Source organism: Mesocricetus auratus, unplaced genomic scaffold (genome assembly GCF_017639785.1).
Source record: "Mesocricetus auratus isolate SY011 unplaced genomic scaffold, BCM_Maur_2.0 Super-Scaffold_100028, whole genome shotgun sequence".
NCBI classification, from domain to species: Eukaryota; Metazoa; Chordata; class Mammalia; order Rodentia; family Cricetidae; genus Mesocricetus; species Mesocricetus auratus.
Window position 1 is genome coordinate 21,201,548 of NW_024429209.1, and position 21,494 is coordinate 21,223,041.

Here is a 21,494-nt window from a genome sequence, read left to right on the forward strand (position 1 = left end):
CTGATTCAGCATGGCCAGATCCTCTCAGTTTCCCAGGAAGGACATGTGTCACACACTGTGACTCTGTCTGGGCCTTCATCTCAAACAACAGTGTCACGAAATGGTGGATCGATATGGCTATCCCTCAGAAATGGGCCAGAGGAAGTATTGACCCATGGTGGAGTTTATCAAGCATGAGGCAAGGCCTCCTAACTGGACAGTCCTCTCTTCTCCATCCTCCCTGATGCCCATCCCTCCTCCCCTGCTCTGGGCTTGGTAAGCCTGTCTCTAGCTGCTATTTCTACATCCTGGCCATGGTCCTCCCAAGAACACCACCGTCAGCCTGGTCTGTGTAAAAGCCTGTGGGAAAACTCTATGGCTTCAGTTTGGGGAGGACTCTGTTCCTGGCTAGTAGTTGTCCCAAAAGGAAATTGCTTGGTGCCTAGAAAGAGAGTCTATGGAAGGGACCAACATGTGCCCTGGGGTGGGGCCTGGAAGGGACCAACATGTGCCCTGGGGTGGGGCCTGGGTTCCAAGAAGATTCTAGCATTTCTGCTATGGATTCCAACATCAAGGTAAAGCCAGGTAAAGAAGTCTTCCCGGTGGAGATAGCAGCGTGCGGGGAGGAGCACGGGGAAGCCACACAGCCAAGCTCACAGCACTGCTAGGTCATACAGAACCTCAAGTCTGTGGAGATCCTGGGCAAAGAGCTCAGCTCTTCCATGATCTGCCACCTTGAGGTGTGTTGAGCACTGGGCAGAATGTTTCACTCCAGAGCCGTGAGAGTGAGAGTCGGGGGCCTCACAGAGTGGAGCTGAGGTCAGCCAGCCAAGGCTCCGAGCCCACTACTCAGGCCTGGGCCTCCTTCAAACACCCACCCTAAGGGCATCTTTTTCTTTCTGTCCATCTGTCTTGTTGTTTTTTTTTTTTCTTTTATGTTTCTGTGTGGGATTTGACTGTGCACGCATGTAGAATCCAATGTCTTCCTCAACATTCTGCCTTTTAGTTTTGTTTGTTTTAGTTAGTTTTTGTTTGTTTGTTTGTTTGTTTGTTTGTCTGGGGAGGTGGGAAGGAGTGGATGGACACCACACAGACAGAAAGACAGACAGCCTGACTATGAAGCCCTGGCTGGTCTGGAACTTGCTACAAAGGCCAAGCTGGCCTCAAACTCACAGCTACCTGCCTGCTTCTGCCTCTCAAGTAGTGATGAGATTAAAGGCATGTGCCACCATGCATGTCTGTCCACCTTATGCTTTGAAACAGGGCTTCTTGCTGCTCCTAAAACTCTTGGAGAGGCTAGACTGGCTTCATCAGTGAGTCCCAGAGATCCTCCTCTGGTCTGCCTCCCCAACACTGTTTCTGGCTATCCCATGGGTGCTAGGAATCCAACTCAAGACCTCATGCTTCCTGGTATGCACTTAACCAGCCACACCGTCCCTCCAGCACCCCACATACCCAAAGGGCGTTTTATTAAAGCTAGTGTGGCTCACCAGAACACGTACCTGTGCTCTGACCCCTCGCAGGACTCAAGATGCTGCTCTCAGGAAGGGCAGGCTATCTGGGGAAAGCTACAGATATTTTTATTGTCACCCTTAGCAGACAGAAGTTAAAGGTCTTTGAGGCAGGAATGCACGTCATCAACCCATTTCACAGATGGGAGAGAGGTAAAATGACGTGCTCAGGGACACATCTGAAGAGAGACAGCCCCGGTTGGACCCTGACCCAGATTGCTGCTGGGTCCTGCCTGGAGTACGCGCATCTTAGCAACCACTGCCTCTCCACTGGGCCAGAGGTGGCCCTGGAATGGCTGACGCAGACCTTTAGAGTAAGGCTTCATGTGCAGCGGGCTCATTGAGGTTGGATTTTCTTGGTTCTCTGAAGCAAGTGGTTTGAATAAACCTTTAAAAGCCAGGGTCAGGGGACAACACCTCCCTTTGGCACTGATGTCCAGGGAGTTTGTGGCAAACTCAGGAGAGACTTTTTGCCTAGCAAACCTCACATTTTTGGGGCATAAGAGAGCAACATCTGAATTTTCATATTTTTTTTTAACATTTGATAAGCCCAAGAAGTCCAACTCCTAAGCATTCTAACGGATCCACTTTCTCCCCTGCTCCTTTCCCTATAGAGCTTGGGGGATGGAGGGGGGGCAACTCCAGATGCTATGGCTGTCATGTTAGAGGTGCCTTCCGGATGCACAGAAGGTACCCCAGAACTCAGGGCAGGCCCCCGGGCTTTGCATCAGCCTGTTGCTCAAATGCAGTTTCATGGGCCTGGCTGTCAAGGTCATGATGGCCTCCCATCGTGAGAGAGTCTGTTTTCCTTGCCCGCAACCTCACTAACATGAGTAGTCTCTGCTAAAGACCCTGCAGGAACCCTTCCCAACAGCTGGGCTGCTGTGGCGGTTTAGTTATCAGCCTGGAAGGAAAGAGAAATGGCCTGGGAGGCAATGGCCTGCTCCCAACCTGGAACTCCCCACCCATGAAACCCATTTAAGGGGGCTACAAGTGCTTCATGTCAAAAGTGGGGCTGGGGGCTAGAGCGGCAGAGAAAGAATATGGGGCTTCTGTTTTTCTAGGGGGCTTTTTTTCCTGTCTCGGAGGGATAAACAGACAGGCCTACGCAATGACTAAGCAAAAGAGAAGCTGTGATCTCCACGCAGGTTAGGTAAGAGGCCCCATTTGCGGCCTCTTTTCATCACTGAGAAAAACAACCTCAGAACCCAGGGGGGAAGAGGGGGGAGCAGCTTGTTGCGCAGTAAAAAATAAAGAATCCAGTCTTTTCCATTAAAGTGTCTGCCGCAGTCCGCTTGGGAAAGCGCTCTACTGCCATCTACAGATGCTGCACTGAAAGGGCTGGAATGTTCCAGAAACTTCCAGTCTGGTTTCCAAGGCAATAGCTCCCAGCCTGCAAGTGTTCTCATCTCCTGGTTTTCCAGCGCTTGGAGTCTGCTCCCTCCCCTACCCCATCCCTGAATTCTCCCTAGAGACCCAGCTGACCACCCCCCTATTGAGGGGGAAAGCTGAGCAGGTGAGCCAGGAGCTGGCGCCTGAGTTGATCCAGCTAGCTCTCCCTACCCCACCGCCCTGGGGCCTCCTGCTCTGGGGTGGGGGGCCCTGCAGCTCCTGTCTGCAGAGCAAACCCCCTGGCCTGGCCTCTTAGCTCTCCAAATGTCACTTAGCAGCAATTAGGTAATGTAGGGGAGATAGGTTTCCTGAAAACCAGCCATGATGTTGGGGGCAAGGGTCTGAAGGGGGCCAAAGGGGAGGGGGCGCGCGCCCTGCACTGTTTACCAAAGCTGTCCCCTCCGGCACCTCCGTGCACCCTCCAGCTAATCAACCACCCGGAACCCTTGCTGCAGTCAGTCGCTTGCCTGGGAACTTTCAAAGGCTCCCAGGAGCCTCTCACCCCCCCAGACCAGCCCTCACTCAAACGGCTCCGGTTTCAGCAGCCCCTATGCGGGTTCTGCCTCCAGCATGTGTTTCCATTTAGACGTGGGAGGAAGGGCAGGGACCCTGGCTGGAGGGGACATCACCCTCCACGCTTCATCATCGCATCCTTGGGGCACCATAGCCTGCCCCCCCCCCCGCCCCCGAGCCCGCTCTGGAAATGTGTTCTTCCTCGAGGAGGGGCACCCACTCTCAACCTTCTATAGGGGAGAGTGTTTTTCTGGCGGCTTCTCCAGGACTGTGTCCACAGTGAGCTAACCCAGAAGGAAGGGTTTGTTGTTTCACAGCTAACCTGTGTTTTCTTCTGAAATAGCAGCATTCATGGGGTGGGTAGGCCCCAACACGCCCTCGGGGAAACATGGGGAGAAAAAAAAAATCTAAAAGATACTTCTGCTGCTGACCCCCGCAGGCCTGGTTTCTGCTTGCTGTGCGCCCAGGATGCTCGGCACACCCTTCTGTGTCCAGAATAGCCTCACTGAACACCCCAGCCAGCCCCTGGTGTGGAGCACCGACTTAAGGGACCAGACCCCGCAGATCGGGACGGTATACCGATGAAATCTCACAAATAGACACACTGTGTTGGTCTCTTCGTGCCCGTGTTAGGAGAGCTACAAAACAGAATGGCTTGAGACAGCACACATTGACTATTTTGCCCACCAACACTATGCCCTTCGCAGAGGTCACAGTTCCTAGGAGCCAGGCGTCTACAAGAGAGAGCTCCCCCTGGAGGCTGCAGGGGGAAATGGTTGTTTTTGCTTTTTTCCAGCATTTTCATGTTGCCTGCAGCCTTGACTCTGGGTCCCACTCTCCATCTTCAAAGCCAGTGGGGGGGGCAGAGGGGGCGCAGCCTGTATAAATCATCACCAGGCTCTCGCTGCCAGCCTCATAAGAAATCGGCGACTTTGTCACTCTTGCCAAGTCCTTGTCATGGAGGTCATAACTTGGTCCCTGCCCCTGAGTCCATTCCCACTTTTTCCACCCATGGTTCCCCTTGGCTAATTCCTCGTTCTTCAAGTTGATGGTCTTTAAATCCCTCTTTGCTAAAGGCTACATGCAAACATCAGTTGTGGGATCAGGAAGACAGGGGCTTCTCTGAGGACCGCTGGGGACAAGTGGGCTTGATTATGTATTCCAAGAAGGGAGACGGGCATAAGCAAGGACATTGGGCCATATCTTTGGAGAGGCCTTTATGCCTGGGAAGGAGCCCACGTGGCTGGCCTTGCTAAGCTGTGGCCTGGGCCCGTCACACTGGATCAGACTAAACCGTGGACTGGGGAAGCCCGCTCACAGAGGAAGCTGGGAACCTGGGGAAAATACGAACTGAGTTGGGAAGGTGACCATGGAGGGAGGGAGGGGGGCCACGGGTCAAGGAGAATGCTGGGCCTGGGGAGGGATTTTTCTTCTGGATAATGGGATGTCATACCTGACTATGCTAAGCCAGACAAGAGCTCCCTGGAGGGGAGGAGAAGACACAGAAGCGAGCCTCTTCTCCGAGCCTCGGTTGTAGTTTGGGTGTCGGGGTTTGAACCTAGGGCTTTGTGCATGCTAGGCCAGAGATGTACCAGTGAACGACATCCCCCAAGGATTTCACTGGCTGTGGATTTACTCCATGTGAGCAATGCTCCTTCCTCAGCCTTCCAACTCACTGGTCACGAGCCAGTACTAGGAGACCTGGCAAGACTTAAGCTTCTCCAAGAGCAGTTTTACATGTAGAGAAAAGTTGAGTGGTGGGTGCAGCGGCTCCCCTCATACACCCTCCGCATTTTCCTTGGGCTGACAGTTTGCATTTGCAAGGTCTTTGCTGCCGGTGATGGCCAACGTCAAGGCATCACAGCAGCTGAAGTCCGTTGTTAACGTCAGGGCCGACTCTAGGTGCTGCGTATTCTGTCGGTTTTTGACATTTGTGCATCCCATAGAAGAGGGTGTGGGAGAACTCAGTGCTCAGCCTCTCCTCCCCATGAGTCCCTGGGGACTGCTGATTCTTTGACCCTCTCTCTAGCTTTAAATCTCCTAGTGTGGTTTATAGACAGAATCCCGTAGCCTGTCCCTATTTCAGACCTGCTTCTTTCTCTCAGAAAGAGGTCTTGAGGTTTGTCCCTGCCACCACCACCACCACGTCTTTCTGCAGTTTGCTGTGTCTGAACTTTCAAGGTGATCTGTTGGCAAGAGTGTATGAAGTCAAGTATTTCCTTTTCTGCTTGTTGTGGTTTAAGTATGTGCTGAGATACAAATTAAAGGAAGAAAGATTGGTTTTAGCTGGCCACATGAAGGGATAGTCATGGCACCAGGCAGCTCTATGGCAGGGGACAAGTGACATTGCCTGCAAACCTCTCAGTGGATCAGGAAAGGGATGCTCCTGTCTCCCCTTTGCATTTGGTTTTGTACCCTAGCCCAGAAGGTAATGTTGACAACGTTCAGGGCAGGTCTCTGTTGTTCTCTAGAAAAGCCAGACACATCCAAATATATATAAGCTACTTCCCTGGAAAACTGCAGCTCTATGCCTTCATGAAGCGGGACTCACTTTCCTAAGAAATGTCTCCTGTGTGCGACTTAAAGTCCTATGCTGGACGGCCCTTAGCTCATGGGTCTGAAGGTATTCCTGGGGTCTTGGGTAAGCCACAGGGTCTCCTGCGTGTTACTGAAGTCCCATGCTGCACAGATCTGAGACCATGGGTCAGAAGGTGTTCCCGGCAGCTGGGGCCCTTCCTACAAAGCACTTTGTGCTTCACTTGGCCCCCAAGGCACCTCAGCCTTCATTAAGTTACCCGTCTCCTTTACTAAGTCAGACTCTGACCCTGTATAGGCACGTTAACTCACCCAAGGAGTGTGTATCTAACTGTTTCGTTGCCCTTTGAGACCAAGTGCACACTGAGAAATATTAACTTACTGTACCAACCTGAAGTCACCTAGAACTAACCACTAAGACGAGAACATCCACACATGATGGAGAAACTTCCCCCTGCAGAAGATCCATATTGCAGGCACAAAGGGGATAATGGAGATTAACATATTAACAGCTAATTGGTTTATCAATCACCTTGTAGGACCAGAGCAGTGACAATGATCAGCTGGACCATACCTCGACCAAGACTGATGAATGGTGTATATCTCCTGCTCCCTGCTCCAGTCCTCCCTCTATTTAAACTAGAGTTCACATCAGTGCCCTGAAGGCAGGTTTTAGGGGGCACTGGACCCATCTGTTCCTCTTCCCAACACATTTTTCTTCCTACTTTCAGCTACTGTTCTTTGACATATTGGAACTGTGACTGAGTCTAGCTTGTCTGGGATGCCAAAGGTGGGGAATCTCACCTAACACTTCGACTGCAGTGTGGACATGGTAAAGTCACCTTGTCCACTATCTGGGACAACATCACTGTTCGGTCCAACTATTCTGAACTTCACTTGTTTTTACCCCTGGTCGACTCCTTCACCCTGCTGCATAAATGGTTGCGGTGTAGAACCTCTTCAGATTAATCTGGCAGTCCATTCTTAGGAGAATGTTATTGCTGCGGTTGGCCATACAGCCCCAGAGAGACACATAATTAAACATTTAAAGGATAAAAGCTATACGAATTTAAGAGGGTGCACCTTTGGTTGAAAGTTTTGAAAACTGCCTTCCCTTCGCCCACTGAGCACTGTGTGGTTGGATTCAGAGGCGGAGAAAGTAGCAGAGCCGTGCCTAAGGCCCGTGGTGTGACGTTTCCCATCGAGCCTTCTCCACATGTCTCCAGTGATGGGAGATGTCATTCTGAAATCTGTCTCTTATTGGTTGTTGGCCAATAGGGCAGCAAGATAGGTGGGTCTAGGAGTTGAGGAGGACTCTGGGAAGGAGAGACACAGGGAGTCACGATGTAGCTGCCATAGGGGTAAGAAGTCCGGACCCTTTCTCCGGCAAGAGAAATACTTAGATTAACAATTATGGAGTAAATCCTTAAGTCAGAGATAGCCAGTAGGAAACCAAGCAAACGGCCAACAGCTTCATAATTAATATAGCCTCCTGTGTATTCACTGGGGACTGATGCGGCTCTGGAACCAGGCTGGCGGGAAGGCTTTACCCAACACTCCAGGTCTCACCTGCTTCCTCCTCTCACTGACTTTGAGTTTCTGAGGGTACTCACTATACCTTCCAGCCCTGGGAACTCCTGGAGTCCCTGAAGGTGGTTTGACTTGGACTTTTGAGCTTCCTTTCAGGGTCAAGACGTTTCCAGGACTAAGGAGAATTGTGAAACAGATGGGTGAACATAGAAGAGTGTACGGAGTCCATGTGGAGGAGACGATGAAAAGATGAAGAAACAGAAAGGATCTCGTTCCCTGGAGCCGCCAATAAAGACAGAGGAAGAAAGAAGTGGGCTCTGGAGAAGGCTAGGCTCCCGAGAATCAGCTACCTTGCTCGCTACTCTCTGGTGGGATAGCCTTGGACACACAGGCGGATTCCAGAAAGCTCATTGCATGTGGTGCCTGCTGCTGTCGCTCTGTCTGGCCTGTGCAGGCCGTAAGACAGAAGGCCAGCAGAGGAGATGGGGAAGGGAAGGTGGCCCAGGTCTGGCAGGAGATTAGCTATGGTAGGAAGGAGAGCTTAGACTCCCTGTGGCCGCTGTGTGGACTCCAGAGTCTGTTTTTCCACCACTAAGCTACAGTTATTAGTGTGTGTGTGTGTGTGTGTGTGTGTGTGGTAAGTCCACCGGAGTCCGTATGAGGGTCAACCCTCCTATTTGGGCCACGTATCCAGGACCCTGGGAAGAAACTGCTGAGACCAGCATTGAGGAAGGGAGGTACTCCTGGCTTCTCTATCCAGGCGGCCCCCAGTACCGCATGGATGGCTGCAGAGGGAAACGCCCTGCATCTGTCGGGAGGCCCTGTGCTCTCCAGGAGGATTAGGGCTGTGTTTAGTTTTCTTGGACCTGAGCTAAAGTATGTAAGATGATGCTCGCAAAAGGCCCGGCAAATGGCTGGGCTGCACAGCTGGCTGGGCCCCCTAACGAAATTAAAAATAAAAGAGAAACGATGGGAAATCACTGGAAGAAAAATCTTCTCCCCATGGAGAAGGGAGTGGGAGAAGAGAAAAATAATTTATTGGAGGTTGGGGGGAAGTGCAAGATTTAATGAACTTAGCTCTGTACAAGAAAGCTAAGAATCCCTAGCCAGTTGTGCACGGGGTGCCCCAGGGAGGAGACCACGGGCTTAGCAGAGGGATAGAGATGCGAGCAGCATATGGGATGGTGCGCACGCCCTTCGATGAAGCAGATGGGGCCATGGTAGAGGGAAGAGCTGCCTTCTAGAGGGTTCTTGGGCGATGGTCATGACTTCTTCCCCTGTCTTGGCAAACAGGTCAATAGCACAAGGACCCTTGCCCAGCTGGTAGGAACAAAGCGCCAGAGGCCATCACTTGCCCAGTAGACCATGATGGGAGCCTGACAGACCCCTCTGTACTGCCTGCATCATGACTCTCTGTCACTGCTCTTCTCTGGAGGTGGAAAATGTCAAAGAAGTCTCTCCAGTCCTCCCTCCCTCCCTCTCTCTCTCTCTCTCTCTCTCTCTCTCTCTGTCTCTCTCTCTCTCTCTCTCTGTCTCTCTCTCTCTCCTTCCCTCTATTGAGTCATTCACATTGAGAAATTGGGGGAACTGGACACTGTGCCTCGTGTCTGTAACTCTAGTACTCTAAAGCGCAAAGACCCAGACCCAGAACCTAGAGAGACCCTGTCTCAGAACACACACACACACACACATACACACACACACACACACACACACACACACACACACACACACACACACACACACACACGATATCCCTTGAGAAGCCACAGAGCTCAGCAACTTGTCCTCATGTGGGGCAATTGCTACTGAGTAGTAGGTGTGTTTTTTGGTCTGCCCATCCCAAGCTCACTCCTCATTGAGGTAGATTAATGTGCAGCCCCCTGATTCTTGGCCAGAAACAATGGGAAATGATCAAAAACAAACAAGCAAACCTTAGGTTGAGTACTTGCCCATGTTTTCAAAACAAAGACAAAAGTAGACTGAAGGAATGTTCTGGAATGTACTTAGAAGGGGAAGTTTTAGCTGCCAAAACTTGTTTGGTTTACATATGTTCTGTTGCCATCAGGTCCTCCCACTTTTGAGTCTGCATGGACCATCCCAGAGTCTTAGGTTCGGATCCAATATGTTTGGGTCAAGTCCAGCCCATCTAACCTGTCTGGACATGTCAAGGGTCTTAAAAAATGTTAATGGAAATGTTCACCAAGAAATGCCTTTCCAAGAGAAAGTTCTTATCAGCTGTTCAAATGGATGGAATAAACTGAAATGCACACAGAACACAAGCTCTACAGTAGGAGTTGGCAAACTACCCCCATAACCTGTTCTATGTGAATAAAGTTTTTACGGTTGCCAATCCATGTCCATTGGCTCACGTGAGCTGTGACAGCAACTCTAAGTAGCTACAGCAGAGAGTGTGTGGTCCACGGGGCCCAAAATGTTAACTAGCAGGCCACCTGAGGAACAAAACATTCCTCTCTATGCTGTGGGAGGCAGGATAGAAAGATGGAGACACCATGGGGATGGTGAGAAAGGAGAGAGATCCCTTCACTTCGGAGTCCATGTGAAGCCTCCCACCAGCGGGGAAGCAAGAATCCCAGTGATATATTTATCATTTGCTGTGAAGGCTGCCAACAGATAGCGTTCCTTTCATACAGAGATATTTTATGTTAAAACAGCAATGTCCTGGACTCAAGGCCTGAATGTATATGACCTTGTGCCTCCTTCCTTCCCCCGGACATATTCTGGGAATCTTGAACACGACTATTAACTTTGTTTACAGTGCAGATAGCCTGCTACCCTGGGCCCTCTGATCTAGACTCCGGCCTTATCAGCTGCAATCCTTGCTGGCCACCACCCTCAGGGACACTCTGTGATCTCATGAAGAGCTTTAGTCACCTTTGAAGATAACGGCTTCCAACTCACCAAAAACCCTGTACAAGAGTGTCGTAACGATGCTAAAGAGACTCTCGGAGGGGCCCACATCCTGCTTCCTTCCCCTGGACCTTTCTCTTAACCCACATGGCTTGAAATCTGTTCTGAAAACTCTACTCTCAGCAGCTAGGGGCATAGGCTGCTCCTGTGCATGACCTGAGTTTGATTCTCAGTACCCACATTGAGTGGCTCATAATCTTATCTGTGACTCCAGCTCCAGGGGATCCAACACCCTCGTCTGAACTCCTTCAGCACCTCCATTCATATGTGTACACACTACACACACACACACACACACACACACATACACACACACACACACTCATGGTCATGAATTTAAAATAATTATTGAAGAAAAAAAGAGAGAGAATTAAGTTTGCTTCAGACTAGCTCTCTGAACGTTTTTTCTGGGTAGGAACCAAGGATTCAGGTTTACTTGAGTCAAGATTAAGGGACCTGCCCCAGGTTACTGCAGGTAACAGCATGGATCCTATTTCTGTCCATGTCACCTCTGATACTACTTACCTAGGGAAAGGCTGTCTCTGAACGAGGGTCCAGAGAAGGGGAATAGATCACATACAGAGTTCTTGATTCAAAAATTCTATTTGTGTTAGCCAAAATGATGATAATGATGGTTCTTGGAATATTCTAAAGAACCACAAATAGTGTCCGGTTCCAGCTGAGTTTGGCTCTGAACACCCACACTGTGTGGCTTGTAGCTACTTGTGACTCCAACTCCAAGGGATACCAGACCCTCTCTGGATTCCTTGGGAACCTCCACCCACATGCGCATGCTACACACACACACACACACACACACACACACACACACACATCACATCATTTTAAATTGATAAAAATAAGTCTGGACCCTCCCTGAGGATCGGAGTGGCAATTGGGTGGGGGACTGAGGGGCCTGGTGGGGGGCGGACAGGAGAGGAGGGGAGGGAGAGGGAGCTGGGATTGACATGTGAAACGAGCTTGTTTCTAACTTAAATGTAAAAAAAATAAATTAATAGAAAAAAGAAAATCAGATAATAAAAAAGAAAAAATAAATAAATCTTGAGCTAGGTGTGGGAGTGCACACCTCTAATCCCAGCACTTGTGTGGCAAAGCCAGGAGGATCTCTGTGAGTTTGAGGCCAGACTGGTCTACAGAGAAAGTTCTGGTGTTACACAGTGAAACCTTTCTGGGAGTGGGGAGATCTTGAAAAGAAAACCAACTCTGTCTAATACTGGAGCTCTCTGATTTTTTTTTCCCTGAGTAGAAACCAGGGACTTGGTTTTACCTGAGGACACCCAGGAATTAGTTTTATTAGTCTTTGAACCCCGTTATGGGTTTAAAATGCTTTACATAGAAGTCATCATGTCATGGACGAACAAAGCAAGGTCTAGAGATGGGGTGAGCACAAGCACACGGGGCTCTCAGCCTGACACCTGCATTGTGCTTTTGAGTCAAGCTCTCTCTTGAACATTCTGTAGGCTGTTGCCCGATTCAGCCTAAACTATTTGAGGAAAGAACTTCCATCTTAGGTTTCCTGATACTGTATTTTTTTTTAATTCCCTCCTGTGTCTTTCTGAGAAGTTTCTAGGCACAGGCGGGTTCACCTAATCCGGGCACCAGATTTCCATCAAGGCCCTACTTTCTATGTGTCAACACAGGAGCGACCAGCAGAGGAGTCCAGGAACTCCGTCCAACTCTGCAACGCGAGCCTTCCAACATGTCAATAAGCCCTGCTCCAATTCCAGGAAAAATAACCAGCAGTGGGTCTCAACATCACATGGACGATTTACATCCTTGAACTGGAATTTCGATTTGATCTTTGGAGGCCAATTTCAGGGGCCAAGACACACTATAGGAGGAGGGAGGGTTGTTGAAACTGGGATTAAAGTAAATGCAAAACAGATGCAGGAGCTCTGGTGGCTGCCAAACCAAGCCAGGTGTGACGTTTTTGGGGCAGGTGACTTGGGGAGACTAGGCTCCATCCCTGGGGTACCCTGACAACTGGGGGATAGTGGATGGACGGTGAATTTGAGGTATGCCGATGATCGTCTCCAGCTTTTCCTGTGTCTGAAATGGAGTGTAGAATATGGACATGTCAGCAGGGTGTATGCCCTTCCGCACCTGAATGAGGGACTATTTTCAAGATCCTGGGTAGCCAAGTGGGCCTCCTTTGAAAACAGACTTGTGGAATTTCCCAGACTTCTTGCAAATAATCCACAGCACTTTGTCAGGGTGGAAAAACCTGAATTTCTTCTACTCCGTCTGGAAAATATACACAGTACAGTCTTTGTGACTTGGCAGGGTGTGCCTGGCCACGATGACCCCTGCTCTTGGCAAGGCTCTGTAGCAATGAACTTGGTGACCTTGAGAGGTCAGATGCCTCAAGGGTCTCTGCCTGCCCGTCTGTGGGTGGGGGGGGCTGTGGCAGGAGGCTGGGGCTCTTGGGGGGGGGGGGAGGTAGCCTTTGTCCTCAGATTTCCCGAAAGTCAGATGACCTTGGACGTGGTGGGTGATTAGGCAGATGTGTCTATGTTGGCTGCCAGTTTCTGTGAGGCCTAGAGGAGACAGTGAGCAATTGGCTACCGAGGGGCAGGAAGGGCCTCTTTCCCTTGGCGGGCAAAAAACTGCAATCAGGGGGCCCTGATGGGGGCCTCTCCCAGGAATCTGCAGCTTTGGCGCTCTTGACTCATGCTGAGCTGGCTCTGTGAAGCCGACTCTTCTCCCAGCCCAAAGCGTCTCTTCCCAGGTCTAACCCACAAGAGGCCTCTCAGACTCCCCCCCGTTTGCAAAGTCAGCTCCTTCAGTGTATACCTGCCCAGGACACGCAACTCCTCCAACAAGGGCATCACACAGGCGTGCAGAGCGAGCACAGCGTCCTCCATGTAAGGACATAACAGAGGATCCGGGGATATCGGAACTAGAGCCGGAGGCCGCGGCAAGTCCTCTGCGAGCACTCAACCCAGGAGGCTGGTTTCGGTTTGTGACCGGGGGTCTCAAGTAGCCCAGGTTTGCCTCAAACTTGGCATGTAACAAAGGCTACCCTTGAGCTTGTCATGCTCCTGCCTCCCTCCACCTCCCAAGGGCTAAGATGGCAATCAGGTTACCCCAGTCTTCCAAGATCCCTCTTCTCCTTGACTGGACAGTGGGCCTGCAGGTGGGTTCTCGGAAGAATCTGGTGCCCACCCTCACCCTGGCCCAGTCCTCCATCTGGAAGCCCCGCCCCTCCCCATCTGGTTCCTTTCCACAGCTTCTCGGCGTCCCCGTTGGGTTTGGTCAACGGTGGCAGCAACTTGGTGGGAAGGCAGGCGGGAGGCAGGATGAGGACCGGGGTAGAAGATGAGGCTGGGGTAGTAAGGGAGTAATGGCTGCATATTTAGCCAGGGGTGTGGTGAATCCCTCACCTTGTCAACTGCACCCCTTCTCCTGAGCGTGCCCTGAGCTCTGTCCACTAGCCCACAGGGTCCTGTGGCCAATGCCGGGCTACAACACCTGTCCCCGTAAGCAAGTTCAATCTAGAGGGAACGCGACTTCAGAGAGCGTGTGGGGGCGCAAAGGCAGGGGGTGAGGGACCTCAGCTGAAACAGCCCGGGATGCCAGCGGTGCTCTGGGTAGACAGGAGAAGCTGCCCCGGGGGTGGGATAGCAGTGGGCCTGCAGAGGAGGGGACAGTGGATACAAACGTCCAGGACTTGGGGGACAGTCCATCAGAGAGACTGAGCAACAGCAAGCCTCAAGAATCCCAAGAGAGAGACAGAGGGCAGAGAAGGTGGGTCTTGGGTGGGAGGGCCCACGTCAGCGCCCAGGCCTGTGGGGTCCACTGTCTTGACTCCATTTTAGAAAGAGCACCCCCTGCTGGTGGAGAATGGTCTGTGACGCAGCGGGAGACAAGGGGGAAATGGAGATGGGAGGGGGAGAGGGAATGCATCCCTGAAGCAGGAGAGTTAGCGTTTTTTCACAGCCTCTCCTGCCCTTACCATGGGGCACGTTTTCCAATTTAAATTCGAGCTAAATTAAACTAATTTCGCTTCATGGAACCACAGAATTAATGGACGGTCCAGTGACCTCAAAAGAGCTGAGACGAAAGAATACAAGTCCTCGTGCGGTGGGATAATGGAAAATGTTTATGGGTTCTGACCTGCTCAGCCCCTGCTGGGCTTTAGCGAAATTAACACTTTTGCATACCGTGTTGTATTTCTTCTCCTCAAAACAAAACAAGAACAACGGCTAGAAGTGCGTGCTCGGGGCTCTTGTGGGGAGCTCAGCCCGGCGCGCCGCATTCCTGATGCTGCAGCACCTGCTTCTGAGTGTTCCGGGCTTCTCTCCCCAGCAAGGCAGCTCCCGAAGGAAAGCTGGGCTGTAATTAAATTATCAAGAATTATTTTAACTTTCATGTTTTCCCTCACATTACTAAACAGTACTCGCCGTCGTAATGAAGACCGCGTGTGTCCTGGATATAATTATTAAACCGTTAGATTGCTTTATGACGCCTACTGGCTGCTTTGGTGAGAAGAGGCAGATGTGGTCTTTCTTTTCTCACTTTGACTTTTGTTTTCTGTCGGTGTGGTTTGTGCCAGCCCGAGCAGGTAGGGCCTCTTCAGTGGGGGCTGAAGACTGGACAGATGGCGGTGGGCGGGGCACACGTACCCACACACCCCACCCCGGCTATGGCCTGGGGTGGAAACCCAGGCCGAGTCCCTCAGAACTGGGTTTCATCCTGTCCCAGGGAGGCTGACTGGCCTAATTTGCTGGAATTTACTGGTGGACTCCTCAGGGACCTCACGCCGGGCCTGCCTACTTCCCTCAAAGCCTCCAAGAGTTGAGTCTGTAAAAGAACAACATAAAACAGCCCAAGTAGAATGAGTAAATGTTTGATTACATTCTAGAAGGTTCTATTACTTCAACTGGGAAGCTGTGAGGCACTCCCTCGTCATAAAGTTTAAGTCATCACAGCTAACTGAGCAAAACAGATGTGTCTCCAAATGCAAGCTAAAACATTATAAGAAAACAGAGGACAAATTACAGTAATTTGTGGTGCCTGTGGATGTGTGTGTAAAATCACGAATAATTGGAAGCAAGATTAGTGAAGTCTTTCCAGAATATTCTACCATGAAACGTGCCCTGGCCGGGGAGGTGGGTGTGGGGGGTGGGGGGGTCCCAGCTTTGGGGGTTAGCTGCAGCCAAGATCTCAAGGCCCTGGGGTGAGGCTCTGTGTTGACTGCTTAATAAGTCACCTCAGGGAAGGGACTGTCTGCTGCCTCCTCCCCTCACTAAAAGCAGGGCTTGTTGGGCTCCAGGCAGAGGGATTGTAATTCGATTTTTGTCCCCCCTGAGACAGCACTGATTAGGGCCACTGTGAAGTGAATTAGCTGAGTCAGTTCCAGGAAAGGCTGGAGCTGCAGGCAGCCCCGTGTGCTTCAGGACACTGGCGGGGGCGTGCAGGCTTCGGCACATGGAGGGGAGATGACACCCCCCCATCTAGATATGGTCTGGGGCCGCAGGTGCAGACAGAGCCGTGAAGTACCTTCCCGGAGACCTCATTTCTGAGAAGCGTAGCCCCCGTTTGCCCCGGTTGCTGGAGACGCGGAGAGGATACGCTGGGCCTCTCTGCCCAAGCTTATCTAGACGCGCACCGGGGCCCATGCGCTTCTAACCAACACAGTCAACACGACCTTGCACGCAGACGTCGCCCATTTGAGTCTACTGCGAGGAGCTGGATATGTATGAGGTCCTTAGAAGTGTGCCCAGCACTGAAGTCACCCTTTATGACAGTGTGCGTCACCCACGCGGTTACCGCCAGGCCAAGCGTTGGTTTATCTAGTACTATACTGCACAGCAAGCCCCCAAGTACCACTGAGCAACAATTCTTGCACCGGCAGAAGCCCGCCCCTCAATCAGTAAACACGAGTGTTTGGCTGGAGACGTCTGAGCTGGCTGGCACACTCATCCACTCGGCTGGTCACTTAGTCACCCTCTGGCGCATCTGCCCGCGGATTCATCCATTTGAACCGTTCCTAGACTGACTGCATGTGTGCTGACAGATATAGGTGTTGCAGGACCCGATGATAGACAGGACTGTCTGCCCACAGGACTCGCTAGATATGCAACAATTAGGCAAACACTATAGGTGTCCAGGCAGAGCTGTGGGCTCAGGTGCCCTGGGACTCCAACGGGACCGTCTCTCTGGGCATTACAGGGTAGAAGGAAAGAGTCAGGTGACAGGAAGGGCGCTGGCACTGCCTTTGGGTGCAGGCTGGGATAGCTAGAGCCATCTCCCACTATTCGTCCTTTTGCTTAGGCATGTGCATGTCAGTCAACTCCTCCCCGGCGTGCCAGGGGACTCCAGGTTCAGAAGCCGCCATGTTTCTCTGCTTCTGGATAGCGAAGGGATCAGGAGTGCCCCAACCCAGGAACCCTGCACCCAAAACACTTGCAGCTGCTCAATCCTAGCAGCTGCTGCGTTCAGAGGTCTCAGAACCCCAGCATGGACCATCTGGGAGATGCCCAGACACTTATCCTTCTTGGAAGACAGCTCTGCCTAAGAGGAATGCCAGCAGCCCTTCCCAGGAGAAGTCCAAAGTTGCATAGAGGAAAGCACATGCTGGGTTGCCTGCTTCTCACAAGCCGGACAGACGCTGCACCATCGAGGAACCCAAAGTTGGAAACTCACCACCAAGCACAGGCCAGAAGAAGCCCCTGCTTCTACCCAGTCAATCCCCAGGCTTCAGGAAGACAGACCCATGCAGACCCTTGAAAGGCAAGAGATGGCTCAATAAGTGGCTTAATTTGCATTTAATAGGAGTACAAATTACAGCAACCTCCAACCGTAGCGGCGAGCAATTACACTGAAACTCGATGGGGGAGGGATAGGAACTGCAGGAAGTCCCCTGGCTTTGGAGACAGAGGGAGAATGAAAAGCCCCCGTGGCTTCACGGACAAGCACAGGGCCCATTACTTGGAAAGAACACACTTTAAAAAAATATTTATTTCATGTGCACATGTATGTTTGCCTCTGTGTGTGTGTGTGTGTGTGTGTGTGTGTGTGTGTGTGTGTGCATAAAGGGACCTGTGAAGGCCAGGAGGGGGCACCAGCTCCCCTGGAGCTGGAGTAACAGACCATGAGGCGAGCCACCTTGTGGGTGCTGGGATTCGAGTCTTGGGTCCTCCACAAGAGGAGCCCAGCCATCTCTCCAGGCTTGGAAGATGTCGCTGTGGGTGCCGATGCCTCAACTGTTAAGTTGTTTCCGTGAACCTAATAGCCATCTGTCGCCCAATATGACGACGGTACCATCCTTGGTCTGTGCCTCTGGTACTTCCTTTTCAGGATCTTCCTGTGACTTCAGCTAGAGTCAAAGTCTGGGTCCTGACAGCCCCAAGCAAGCCAGGCTTAGCCACTCATTCCCTATAGGCCAATTAAACACATAGTAAGAAACAAAAAAATAATAATAAAGTTCATTCAACACGACCACATTGGGAAGATGAATATAGAGTTCCAGTGACCCCTAAGCCCATCTTTGGAGTCCTGATAAGATATTTAGGTTTACATGGGAAAAGGCAAGAGGCCTGCACAGCTGAGCTGTTCCAGTCCAGGTGTGTCCTGCTGCCACAGACCTGTCTCTGGCTGGGCTCCAGTCTCTACTATAAAGTGGTCTGTCAGGCTGCATGGAATCTCTTTCCAGGAGACAAGATCCCTCTCTGGCCAGCAACAGGCTTCAACCTTTTCCTCCTCCCAGCATGGAATTCCAGGGCAATTCCAATCTCCTGGGGTCCATTGTGTTAATGGTCTGACAGCCAAAGGGAGAGAACACAGTATCTCTAAAATAAGTACAGGCCCTTTAGGAGGGCTGCACTTCCTCCCTCCTTCCTGGTCCCTCTCTCAGGACCGTGGCTTGTGTATTCCCTTTTTTTTTCCTTATTTACCTAGCATTTTAATTAATAACACTTGAACAGTGCATTTCATAAATCTTGTTCAATGACTTTGCATATGATGGGACCATCACAGGTGTCCTCCTGGAAGGCTCCTTCCAAATCTTCAGAATCCATACCATCCCAGAAGCAGCCATTTTGATTTCCACAAAAGGCACCACACTTTATAACAGTCTTTCCTCTTGGAAAGATTTTTCTTCTTTAACTTCCCAAACTTCTTTTGGATCTTATGGAGTCACAGAAAAAAATCTAGAAAGATCTCAAGGGACAAAGCACAAGTGAGACCTGTTTCAGGCATCCCTTAGCCATAACCAAGACATCCAGCACAGAAGCAGACCTAAATCCTGGTGATGGGTATCGAGGGCCATTCAGGAAGTCTGTTTCTGCAGTGAGGTCCTCCGGTCTCTGAGGCAATGCTTTCAGTGGTCCGAATGCTGCACTTCCAGGAGATTTATTGTCTTAAATTATCTTAATTGTTTCACGAATGTGAACTTGATATAAAGTAGCCTTCTGAAGTACTTGGCTGAGGAGGGAAGGGGATTAATGACCTAATCAAGCATTTGGAAACAAGTAACCATGCCTCGTGGACAGAGCACTCTACAGCCTTCGTTTAAAAACGTAATTATATTGATTGGGGAGACGTATTCCTTTGTTTCAGAGAGTGGATCTTATAGTTTGAGAGCATTTAGCTGAATTGATGGGATTGTATTTAAAATGCTATCTTCCTAATTGTATCAAAATGCAATTTTCAGGCTTTTACTGCAGGGAGGGTTGGGTTTCTGGAGTCTTCTATCGCTCTGATGCTAATGTGGGGTGACCACTGGTGGTGTCAGGCAGGAGACATACAGGAAGAGAGATCTGTGCAATGATAACACACACAGCTCACATTCTATGTGGTCACAGGGAAGGAGCTAGGACCTTGAGGTGGGGTTCAGGCTGGGCAGTGGGATACTGCAAGCCTCTGACCCCCAACTGACTCCCTAATACCAAATTTCCTGCTCATCAGGGAGAATGTGAGGATCTCTCCTCTCTCTCTGTCTCTGCATGTGTGTGTGTGTGCATGCATGTGTACGTGTGTGTGTGTGTGTGTGTGTGTGGTGTGTGTTTGTATGTGTGTTCTTTAAAGTTTTGTCATGAGGTGTTTTAGTTTTCCAAGAGAGTTGGATTTTTGGAAATGTCTCATCTGAACCTGAGATTTGAGGTGATAAGAATGACAATCTAGGACATTCTAGATAGAGAAGTGAGCCCCGAAGTTGTAAAACTGATTCCCTAGTATGGCTTTAAAAGCTCACACACTGTACCACATACTGTGTGCAAAGTCTTCTGTTTGTTAAAACATAATTAACAAAAGAAATAAAATGTGCAAATTGAAAAATGCCACATTAGAGTGAGGGTTGTGGGATGTCAGACTATGAGTGGGCTTCCCCCCCGCTTCCTCTCCCTCTCTCCTGTTATATTTATTTTTTGTGTGTGCTTGTGTGTGTGGAGGACGGAGGTCAACACCAGGTATGTTTCCCAGCTCTCCCCCAAGGGATCTGTGTCTGCCTTTCCACACTGGCACCGTAGGCATGCACCGCTGGGCCTGGATTTTTGCACTGGAGAGCAGACTTGGGCCCTCGTGTTTGCATGGCAAGTCCTTTACTGACTGCACGGGCCTCTGCCACCCTCTTTGCTACTTTCCAGCATTTGCTCTTCATCCTGTGGTAAAAACAGACCTAATAAACAGTTCCATGCTGAGGGCATGGGAGAGCAGAAAGGGCCCCTGTGTTTCCCTCCGGGTTTCTCTTAGACCTTTATCAGAAGGACAGGACACCTGGGAAACAAATACACAGTGTCCTGCACAGAAGTCAGGGACCTGGAGTGTACCGTGGAGTAAACAGCACGCAGATGTAGACACCGCCTGAGGGCCTGCGGACGGCCCTGTCATCTGCGACTCATCAAGTTAGTCGCATCAACTTGACATCTGGTTGAGTTCTGACAAGCAGGCGCTGGGACTCCAGAGAGATGTGGCAAAGTTCATGAGACATTGCAGGGAAACTGAGGAACAAGTTCCCGGGAGCCCCCACAAATAAAATAGAAAATCTCCTGGTTCCACCTATATCTGTAATCTGGGTCTTTGCAAAAGCAGAAACTAAAGAGCTCACAGGAAGTGGGGGCCTCTGCAGGTTCTGGTGAAGCCTGGATCTGAAGGAGGGCTGACCCCTCTCTGCATACACTATGGCTGGTGGCAGGGACAGTGCGTGTTGGCTGTAGATCCCTAACAATATACCCTTGTGCGTCTTTAGGCAATTTCCTGTAAGGTAACTCACACTGCTAGGTGCCATCGGAGAGCATTTTACCATAGAACTGGGAGGAACCTGGATACGCAGGCCTTTGGGGGCCCTTCCTGGTGTCCCTAAGTCCCAGCCTGAGCCTCCTGGAGGGAGAAGACTCCTTCTCTCTCACCCACACGAAATCTCACTCACAATGGATTTCCCAGTCCAAGAGGCATCCCTCAAGACACCTGCTGCCCCCTTCCTTGGTGTGGTTACCCTTGGAAGCGGAAGATGGAACCCCAGATTGAAACCGGATCAAAAACTCGGCACTACAGAGCCAGATCTTGGGATACCCACTTTGTCTTGTGTTAAATATATAGGAATAGCCTAGAAAACACCATGTCCAAGTTTCCTTCTGGATGCAGGGAGCTGGTTCTTTGCTTTTCAATAAGCTTTGCTTTGCTTGCCTTTTAAGAAATGTGCTCCTCTCCATTCCCATCCCCTTTCCCCAAAGGAAACACCCAGCCCCTCTGGTCTGTCTGTTGCCATCTTTGATGGAGCTTAAAAAATCAGGCAAATATCCGGGTAACCTAAGAAAGACCTCCAGGGGACTAAATGGTAACTGGCAATGAAAATATCATGGAGAACACACCATGGAATGGCAGGGATTGTGACAAAGTCAAGGAGTTCAGATTCCTTGCGAAGGGAGTTTTAAATGGGAGCTACCACGTGGCACAGCAGGGCCCAAGGAGTTTGCAGTCTGGGAGGCTGAAGAACTGTGGTGGGTTGTCACGTCTGCTGCGCGGCCTGTGTCCGAGAACGTGCGGAGGGTGTCGGGTATTGATAACACAGAGACTCGTTCAATGATATAAAGAGAACTTTAAACAGGCTCTAAAAAGGTTCAAGAAAACCTCCTAAGAAAA